Consider the following 9,265-nt stretch of genomic DNA (forward strand, 5'->3'; position numbering starts at 1 on the left):
TAGCCACTATGACCTATGTAACCTTTGTGGTCAGAATAGACACTCTGTGTTTTGTAGCTTAAATGGTGTTAGTAGTCTCTATGATCTGTGACTCTGTGACTCAAGTAGCCTAAATAACCTTAGTAGTCTGTAAGGCTTGTGAAGTCTCTATGGCCCAGGTAGACTCAATGACTTGAGTTACCTCTCCAATCTGTTGATTGTTTATGATATTAGTAGCTCTTATGACCTGGAAAACCTTTATTCCCTGAGTATCTCTTCTGACCTGGATAGCATTTAATACCTCCATATCCTGAATTACTTCAGTAGGCCTTATAACCTCAGTAGTCACTAATACTTTCACTGCCAGTATGGACTAATTAGCCTCTCTGAACTGTGTAGCCTCTGTGGAATGTACATCCTATATCGTCTAAAGAGTCTGTATGACCAATTTAGCCTTCAGAGTTAAAGGAGCCTGTATTTCCTGCTTAGCCTGTATGGCCTTATTAGCTTAAATGGCCTTAGTAATTCCAATGAGCATGTAGACTCTATAACCTGTGTAGGATCTACATCCTGAGTAGGCTCTATCTCCTGTTTAGACTCTAAGACCTGAGTAGCCTCTATGACATTTCTGGCCTCTGTATCCCATATAAATGTCTACAAATCTCATAGACATTATCATCTCCATATGCTTTATGGCCCACGTTACTAGATGACCTAAAAAGACACTATGCCCACTAACTCCATGGCTTGAGTAGCCTGTATTGACTTGTGTAGACTTCATGGATTAAGTAACCCAAATAATTTCAGTACTCCCTATGACAATTGAAATCTCCATTATAAGCATAGCTTTTATTTCTTTTATTACCTCTAAGACCTCTCCAAATTTTATGGACTCAAAAACCTAAATAAATGTAGTAGCTCTGAAGTTCTGCATAGACTTTATGGCATAAATTGCCTCTATGACCTGAATTACCTGTATTTTGTGCAAAACCTCTATGCCATGATAAGCCTTTATGGCCTCTTTAGTTTTTATGACCTGCATAGCATCTAAGCCCTGAATAGCCTCAATCATCTGTGTGATCTCTATAACCTGCATAAACTTAATGGCCTGAGTAGTCTAAATGATCACAGTATCTTATCTGACCTCTGTAGCTACTACAGTCTTTGTAATTATTGTGGTCTTAGTAGCCTCTATGCCCTGTGTAGCCTCTTTGACCTTTGTATCATATGTTACCTCAGTAACCTATATGTGCTGACCAAACTTTATAACTGGCATAGCCTAAATTATCTTCCTCACCTGTGTGGGCTTATTATCCTTAGGGACTTTAGTAGCACCTATACCTGCATAGTTATTATGATCTGTGTAACTTCTATGATCTCAGTAGCTTCTATGTCTTGTGTACCCTCTGTTCTAGTCAGCTTTTTTTTTGCTACTGTGACTAATGATCTGGCCATCACAATTGTAGAATAAAAAATGATTATTTGAGGGCACAGTTTCAGAGGTCTTGGCCCATATAAGGCTAGCTCCATTCCTTGGGGCTCAAGGTGAGGCTGAACATTATGGAAAGAGAGAGTGTTGGAGGGAAACAGCTTCCATCATCAGGAAGCAGAAAGAGAGAAAGTGGGGGACTCCACTCTCGAAATACAAAATATATACTCCATAGCCATGACCCCAATGAACCACTCCCCCAGCCACACCTACCTGCTTCCAGTGACCACTAAGTTAATCCCATCTTGGATTTATTCACTGATTGGGTTAAGACTCCCACAACCCAATAATTTCTCCTCTGAACCTTCTTGCACTGTCTCACATGAGAGCTTTTGGGTGAAACCTCATATCCAAAGCATAATACCCTCTTTGACTTATGTAGCCTCTATGATGAGTTTAGCCTCTGTGACCTACAAAGCCTGTATTTCCAGAGTAGCCCTATTATATGCAGAGCCTCTATGACCAGCATAACCTCTATGACCTGCTAGTCTTTATCAAATACAGAGGTATTACAGCATGAGTAACCTCTATTATCTGCATAATCCCTATGACCCATGCATTACCTGTATCCTGAATATCTTATGTGGCCTGAGTATCTTCTCTGTCCTGTGTAGTCTTTAAGAACTGAGAAGAGTTTATGACCTGGGTTTGTTTTAGAACCTGTGTAACCTCTATGTTCTTTGAAGCTATGGCCTGAGTAGATTCTATAGCCTTCATAGCATCTATTTCATAAGTAGAAAATTTTCTGCCTACCCTTTGTGGCCTTGTTAGTGTATATCCTCTGTGACCTGCATGTCTTTTATAACCTGAGTAGCCTAAATAATATTCCTACCCTGTAGGACTTTATTAGACTAAATTCACTTAACAGTCCCTATGATTTCGAACTTTATATGACCTGCATTTCCTCTATGACCTGAAAATCATCTAATACCTGCATAGCCTGTATGATGAAAATAACCTCTATGACATTGTGCAGCTTCTGTGATCTCTCTAGGCTGTATGTCCTGTATAACCTTGAAGACCTGAATAGACAGTAAGACTTGGATAGGATCAACATGCTCAGTGACCTCTATGGTTTGAATAAACTTTATTTTGCAGATACTTTTTCCTGCATACACTCTGTGACCTTCATAGACTTTATGGATAACATGGCTTACGCTTTGATCACACTTTTTTCCTGTACATTCTGTGTAACCTTCATAGTTTCTGTGTCCTGAGTAACCTGTATAAAGTATATATTCTTATGTACTGTGTAGTCTAACTCAACTAATTAAAACCTGCTATCTGCATACCCTCAAAGATGGAGTAGCCTCTATGTCCTGAAAGGCCTCTTTGACCTGTGCAGATTCCAGACCTATCTATATCTGTGTCCGGAATTACCCATATTACCAGTCGACACTCTATTAACTGAGTAGCCCAAGTATTCTGCATATCTTCAATGAACTAAGAAGACTTTTATACCTGTGTAACCTGTATGAGCTATGTATCCTCTATGACCCAAATAGCTATTATGACCAGACTATCTTTCATGACATCTATAGGGTCTAGGACCTAAGTAGCCCTTATGACCTGTATAAATCTCATGGCTTGAGTAGCATTTATGCCTGGGTAGCCTCTGTGACCTGAGTAGACTGAGTAGGCTCTGTCACCAGCATAAATTCTCTAGGACATTTTAAAGTCTCTATGGCCTATGTAGCTTCTATGTCCTGAGAACACTCTGTGGCCTGTGTAGCTTGTATGACATGAGTAGCCTCTATGACCTAGAAGGCATCCTTGACCTGAATAGCCCCATGATCTGAGTAACCTTTTGTAACTGAGTAACCATAACTTCTATTACATGCATAGCATATGTGACTTGCACAACTTCTATTTCTGGAATAGTCTGTCCGGTGTTAGTAGCCTCTATTTTCTGTATAACATATATGAACTGAAAGTCTTCCATGATTTTCATATATTCTATGACTTAAGTGGTTTATCTGGCATGAGTGACTCCTATAAATTATGTAGCATCTATGGGCTGAGAAGAATCTTATGCCTGTGTACCCTCTATGTGCTGAGTAGCCCCTATGACCAATATAACCACCATTATCTCATGCCTCTAAAACTTGTATGGCATGTGTAGCATCTTTGACCAGTATAACATCTAGGACCTGTATTTCTTCCATGACTCATTCAGCCTTTATGCCCTGGACAGCTATTATTACCTATATCACACTTGGATGGAATATCCTCTAAGACTGGCATTGCATGTGTGACTCCTGGTGTTTCTATGGCACAAGTTCAGCAAAGTTCTTATTGCCTACATGTTCTCCAAGACCTCCAATTCCACAATGGCAAATTAACCTCTTTAACCTGTGTAACATCTATAAACTATGTGTCTTAAATGATCTGCGTAGACATTATGATCTGTGCAATGTCTAGAATATATGTATCTCTATGCCCTGTTTAACCCCTTTGTTGTATGTGGTCTCTATGACCTTAGAGCTAGGGCCATAGCTTCTATGCCATGAAGCCTACATGGCCTTGACCTTTATGAACTACTTAGCCATAGTGGCTGGGTAGCGTCTATGACCAGAGTACCCTTCATGATCTTTGTAACATACATTACCTGCCTACCTGCAAGGACCTGCATAGCCTCTATGATCTGTGTAGCCATTGTGACTTTCATAGCACCTATGCCTGAGTAATCTGTAGGACATGAATAGTCCAAATAGCCTGCTTTTAATCAATGATCTTATTAGCCTCTATGGCCTGTACAGCCCATATGAATCTCATAGTCTTTATGGTTTAAAAAGTTTAATTACTTCAGTATTCACTATGAATTTTCAGACTTTATGCCCTGAGTATTCTCTGGAAACTGTGTGGCCTCTATGACCTTAGTACTCTCTATGACCTGCATAGACTTTATATCCTGTGTCACCTATTATGACCATGGAAGGTGCTATGTCCTCTGTACCCTAGATGGACTGAGTAGTCCAAATTACTTCTTAGCCTCTATGGCCTTAGTAGACTAAATGACCTTAGTGTATTCTATGACCTCAGTAGCCTCTGTGATCCACAGAGCCTATGTGCTTGAGTAGCCCCTATGAACAGTATAGCCTTTATGACCTATGAATCCTTTATTGTTTGAGTAGCCTAAATGACCTGCAAGTCTCTATGACTTTATTGGCCTATATGAACTTAGCCTCTATTAACTGACTAGCCTCTATTAACTCTAAAAAAATTGTGTCAAAATCCCTGTATGTCCTCTGTATCTCTATGAGACTAGTAGATTATTGATCTCTGTATCATCTTTGGCTTATATATTCTTTTTGACTATGAAGATTTTTATGGCCAGTATATCCTCTATGGTATGTGTGGCTTCACTTCAACAGTATCACTTCTATTGCCCATGTTCCTTCTGTGACCTGAATAGACTCTATAGATTGTGCAACCTCTATGACCTGCATAAATCTATGGAATGAATAAATTCTATTGCCTGCACAGCCTCTATGACCTGTGTGCTTCTTATAACCTGTGTAGTCTATTTGGCATCAGTATTCTCTAGAAAAACAGTATCCACTATGACCTTTGAAGTCTATGGTCTGTATAGCCACCATGAACTGCATAGATTCTATGAACTATGTAGCCTTTATGGCCTGAGTATTCTCCATGGCCTACAGAGTCTCTATTAACTGCATAACCTCTATGGCCTGATTAGTCTCAAGTACATATGTAGTCTCTTTGGCTTGAATACTCTTATGTACTAAGCACTCTGTATGGCTATAGTAGCCTTCATAATCTTCATAACCTCTGTGACTTCTCATAGGTCTGTGGCTAAAGTGGGTTTTGTGCCCTTGAGTAGCCTAAATAGTTTGAGTGCCATCTTTGGACTGTATAACCCTTAAGAGTTGGTTCTGTAAACATTGTAGTCACTGTAACCTGCCTCTGTTCTATCAGCTAAGTAGCATCTGTAACTTGTATAAGTTTTGTGACATAGTAGCTTTTAACCAGCATACATTCAATTACCTGTGTAATCAAGATGGCCTGAGAAACATAAATGTAGGATAATGGGCTTTGTAGCGTGAATGACCTTTTTATCCATATGATTTTTGTAGCCCCTCTGACCTTCATAGCCTCTATGTTCTTGTAGCCTCTATGGCCCAAGTATCCTCTTTGACCTGATTGGCCTTTATATTTGGCACAATCTTTATGATCTAAGTAACCTCTTTGACCAGTAAACCCTCTATGATGCCTGCAACCTTTGTGACCCAAAAAGACTGTAGGTCCTGTGTAGCCTTTATGGCCTACATGCCCTCTATGGCTTGAGTAGCCTCTGTGACCTGCATAACCTCTTTAACCTAAGTGTCCTCCATGACCTATGTAACCTCTTTGACCTGATTAGCTCCTAAGACCTGTGTAGTACATATGACTTAAATCATCCGTATTGTCTGCTTACACTCTATACCTGAGTAGCATCTTGGTACTGAGTAGTATCTCTCAGTAACACAACCTCCCTGACCTGTGTAGCCTCTATGACCTGTGTATTTTTTATGGCCTGGTTTCCTTAATTACCAGTGTATTCTCTATGGTCTTAGTAACTTCTATGCCCTATCTGTGACTTATGTATTCTCCATGACATTTATATCATTTATAAATTATGTAGCCTATATGTCCTGAATAATTTCTATAACTTGTGTTGAATTTATCACCTGAAAAACTTCTATTCTTCACTTAAACTTCTAAGCTGATCATACAGCTTGAACTGAGTCAATCTGAAGCCAATATAATCTCTATTATTTAGAAGAATCTAACATCTATATAAACTCTATGGTCAATGTAGCTTCTACAACCTGTGTAGTGTCCAGGACATGTGTATGACTTCATGACATGCATAACCTGTATGGTGTACACAGCCACTAAACCTGTGTTGCCTTTATGGTCTGATTAGCCTAAATGACAAGTATAATTTCTATGATCTCAGGAACCACTATGACCCATGGTGCCCCTATGATCTGCACAGCCTTTATTACCTGTGAAACCTCTGTGTGGTGAGTGACACCTAAGATTTATGTAGCTTACATAGTCTGAATAACCTAAATGACCCCTATGCCCTGCAATATCTCTAAGTTTTCAATAGTTTCTAACACTGGATTAACTTGTATGACCTTCATATTCTCCATGACCTGAGTATATTCTATGATGTGTGCATTATTTATGACCTGAATAGTCTCTATTTTTTTTTGTAAATTCTATAACTTTCATAGGTTATTTGGACTAAATTGTAAATGAGTTTAGTTACTGATATAATTTGTGTATTCTTTGTGTCCTGAGTTGCCTCTGTGACATGAATGTCCTTTATGAAGTGAATATTCTCTATGGCCAGCATCATCACTATGGCATGTGTAGCCTGTATGGCCTGTGTAGCCTCTGTGAACTGTATCACCTCTATGACCTGGGTATCCTCTACAGCATGCATAGCTTTTATTGCCTGCATGTGTTTTTTATCCTGAGTAGCCTAGTAGACCTGAATAGCCTCTATGAACTTAGTGGTCTAAATGACCTAAGTATGCACTATAATATATATAGGCACAATGAACTGCATAACCTCTATAATTTGCATAGGGTCTCTGACCTGCATATACTATCTGACTTGTACCACTTCTAAGGCCTGAGTACCCAAAATTATTGTAAAGCTCATATGCCCTGTGCTGTCTCTGTAGCCAGAAAAGCTTCTATGACTTGCATAGCCTTAATGACCTGTGTATCTTCTATGGTCTAAACAATCTCTATGACCTCCATAACCTTATAAGCTGAGAAACATAAATGACCTCAATAGGCACTATGCACTTCATAGCCTCCCTGAATCATGTAGCCTCCTTGACCTGCATAGGACTTATATGCACAGTAACCTACCTGGCCTGAGTAGTGTCTAGGTCCTGTTAACCTCTGTGAATTTCATACCTCTTTGACCTGCATAGACTCTATGATCTTTGTAGACTTTATGACTTTTACTGCTTACTCTCTGACCTAAGTAGCTTCTTCAACCCTTATAACCTCTGATGTATGCACCCACTATGGTCTTTGTAGCCTCTATCACCAATGTAACAATAACATTCAGAGGCTCCATAATCTGTGAAGGTTCCTGCAACTGCATTGCCTCTAAGACCTGAATTGTCATTATAATTTCAAGTTTTTTGACCTGCAAAATTTCTATATGTATAATACTACCTGTAATATGTATGTTTTTCATGACTTACCATAGACCCCCTGTCCTGCATATTCTCTCTGGTATAAGTAACCTAAATGAACTGAGTAACCCCTATGACCTGTGTAGTATTAATAGTCTGAATGATCTCTATGGGTTGAGAAGCCCTTATGAATTGTGTAAACTCTAGGACCTGAGCAGCCTCAAAAAATTGAGAAGGCCTTTATCACCTACATAATCTCTACAGTATGAGTAACCTCTATGACCCTACATCATTTATAACCCATGAAGCATCTATTACCTATGTAATCCTGACAGACTTTATGACCTCCACAGGCTGATACATTATGTAACATATGGAATTAGTAACTCCTAAGGACTTGGTAGGCTCTATGACCTGAACAGCCATTGTGACCTGGGTATCCTCTGTGATCTGTGAAACCCTATTACCGAAGTAATCTGTATGACTTGCATATTTTCTGTTTTCTGAAGCCTCTGGTCCTCCATATTTTGATGACCTGAATAGCTTTTATTAACTGACTAACCTCTATGTCCAATATAGTTTCTGTAACCTGAGTATCCTCTATGACCAGCATAACTTTTAGGACGTGCACAGCCCCTAAGAATTGTGTGAGTTTAATGACCTGAACAGCATAATAAAACTTCAGAAAGAAAAGAATATTATCTCTATGGTGTGTGCATCGCTTGGCCCCAGGATATCTGTTGGATATTAATTAATCAAGCTCACAGCCCTTCTCTTAGATAAATTGGTCACACCTTGGTAGCCAGGAACAACAGCAAGTGTATTCATCTGTAATAACACTAGGAAAAACTAGCAAAACATAGGAAAATTATCACTAAAGAAGTAGGAGATCACCTGGATTAACGTTGTCAGACATAAACTGCCCAGTATAATTCCAGGCAGGAAGGAGGAAAAAAAACCTGATGAATGAGGACTGCTTTTGTCAGAGAATTGACATGATCTTGTTCCAGAGAGAAATTATTATGTAAAGTATCCAGGCCAGTGTCCCAAGTTCCCACAATTCTGAGGTCTATCCTCTAACATATTTAGAGCACTGCAAGTTCCAAAGGTTATACAAATGACTGGATAGATTTGTCCCACCTGGGAACCAATGACTGCACTAATGGAATTGTCTCTCTGGAACACTGGTAGTAGGAAAGCTAAAGGTTTCAACAGAGCTAGGGGACAACCAGGATGCAAAATTGCTAAATACAGGTAGCTTAGCATTCATCAACTTAGTTTTCAACATGTACAACTTTCAGACATGGGGCTTACTCTTTCTTGGTCAGGCTGAGGAAGAGGTGGATTGGTTCTGGCTGGGATGTCATGTAATGAATGAAGGATAAGTGAGGTGGCCATAAATAAAATGTTTTAGCACATAATAAAGGAGACTAATAAAATTAAAATGCCAGTGGTAGATATTCTGAGACCATTACTGTTCAAACAATGGAGGATAAATTTGCCAGAAGGTGGAGAAAATTTATCATTGGGAGCATGTTTCATGGCACCAGGTTGAAGTCAGTAGTTTAGGTTTACAGGCAGAGTGCTACACCCATTATTTAGTATTTGCATGATAAATTTGGAGGTT

This window comes from Sciurus vulgaris, assembly GCF_902686455.1.
Source record: "Sciurus vulgaris genome assembly, contig: HiC_scaffold_570_arrow_ctg1, whole genome shotgun sequence".
Taxonomy (NCBI): Eukaryota; Metazoa; Chordata; class Mammalia; order Rodentia; family Sciuridae; genus Sciurus; species Sciurus vulgaris.